This window comes from Pyrus communis, chromosome 2 (genome assembly GCF_041283825.1).
Source record: "Pyrus communis isolate YQ-2024b chromosome 2, ASM4128382v1, whole genome shotgun sequence".
NCBI lineage: Eukaryota > Viridiplantae > Streptophyta > Magnoliopsida > Rosales > Rosaceae > Pyrus > Pyrus communis.
Window position 1 is genome coordinate 4060726 of NC_142566.1, and position 2343 is coordinate 4063068.

The window sequence follows — 2343 nt, forward strand, 5'->3', positions numbered from 1 at the left end:
CAAGTGAGCCTTTGACATAATGAATACCACAGCTTTGAGTAGCCTTTAAGTACTTGAGAATCCATTTTACAACCATAAAATGTGATTACATAGGGCTTTGCATAAATTATTAGACCTGATGCACTGCAAATGCAATGTCAGGTCTATAGAATGTCAAGTATTGTAAGGCACCAACTAAGCTTTTGTAAAGTGAAAGATTATTGTAAGGTTTTCCATCATCTTTGAGTAGCTCGTTGTAGGGAAAACTGAAGGAATATTTGTGAAAAACAAGTTCATTTGAGCAACATCAACAACATGCAATTAACAATTAAAAGGCGGAATCATGTTTATATGCACTCAAAAACAAAACTTAACCCATGAACTTCAAAGCCTAGTAGATAGGTGAACCAAGACTCAACTCAAAACAAAGTGAGTTGAGAAATCAATACCTTTGTAGATTCCTCTTTGCATAAGCAAAGGCTAATCACCCAAAGAGAGGGCCTTCATTCCTTGCATCTTAGATCCATGGATTTGGATGGATGAAAAGGTTTCTCCAAGTTCCCAAAATTGAGAACCTCTAATGATTCATCACCAAGGTATAATGAAGAAGAAATGAGTGACCTTGGAGGAGTTTGATTGCTAGATGATCCCTCCAAGGTGGCCGAAATTTTAGAGAGAAAGAAGAGCTTGTGTTCTCATCCTTTCCCCAAAAACAACCCTTAATGAATTTTAGGTTATAAAGTCCTTTATATAGTCCCTTCAAATAAGTGACCTAATGGACCAAAAGCCCTATTCTTCTAACATGGCCGGCCTATAGGGTTTATTGGGCTTTCAAGCCCTTTGTTTATTCAAGTTGTCATACAACTTGAGTTAATGGGCTTGACATTCAAATCCCATTGGGCCTAGCGGCCCAAAACTAACCCGAGGTCTTTAACGAACTTATTCGTTTGATTAATTAACATATTAATTAATCCTAGCCTTAGATAAATAATTAAACCATTTAATTATTCTTACTCATCTCCGTTGTTTCTTCAAACTCTACCTTACTCGGTGAACGATCCATTAGGTTCCTTTTAGCGAGGCAGTGGGTGATTAAAACTTTTTCTAATCGATTGTGAATTGAAACTTACTTTCAATTCTCCCGTTAGTGATAATACACTTTTAGGGCTTCCACAAACCATGGTTGACGCCTAGCAGCATGTCATGGTTACCCAAGCTAATCAGAAGAGGTGGAGAACCTATTCAGTTTTAGGATTACAAATGCAATACGGTCTTTCTCTAATACAATACTCTTGACCACATTGTTTGGTTTGATAGTTTATTCATGTCTACTATCCAATGTGAGTCTTGTGCTTATATGATTACCTTGAATGTGATTTGGAACACATTCCTAAATCTCATTCATACTTTGGCCAAAGATTCTTAATCATATCATAGAGTATTCTCCCTCAAACAGTTTGAAGGTTAGAGATCCCTTGTTGCGCATTCACTTGCCTCCATGGCTAAGTGGCTTAACCCCAACGATGTCGTGGACACCCTCCTGATGGAGTGACTTTGACATAATCAAAGATTAAGGACCTAACCACAAGACAACTGTGATGCCTCAGGTCAAAAGACTAATTTGCATTATCCCAACCATGAGTTCTCATGTGACATGAATATGAGAACTCTTCGTTGATCGTGTTCAGTGAACTCATTCTCTATTGAGCACCTACGTACTTGTCTTGATGTCACGCACACCAATGACTCGAGACTAGTCACTCTCCCTGAGAGAAGACATAGCACGTACTGATCTTAACGGACTGTCAATGCCCAATTGACAATCCTATGATCAGGAACGTTTAGGATGTGTCAACGAAAGAATGGTCTCATGAATCTAACTTCTTTAGATCGCATTCTTCCAATCACATATTCCTTGGACTTATCGTTTAAGCATATAACATTTATATGAGATGGCTCAAACAATAATGTTTGCCCTTAATATTAAACTAGATTAGTTTAACATGTGAAATGTCCATAAAGTATCATCATATGATTGGTTTTAGGGCACATTTCCAACAATCTCCCACTTGCACTAGAGCCAATCAGCTTAATCATCAGTGATGATACCTCTTCTGTAGTCATTTCATAAATGGCTGAGTAGTAGGCATAGACAATGGATATCTATATGTTATCCATAGAAGCAACCTTGAGAATAACGACGTCACCATTATATATGATTCTCAATCATGTGGTTCAGTCTCTCATTTGAGTTCGGACCTTGATGAGACCTTGATTCCCTGGCTTGAGCTGTCGCCCCATTAGTGTCATACACTTTCTGGTTGGAACCGAATAGAGAGTTCATAAATGAACTTTCCCATCCCA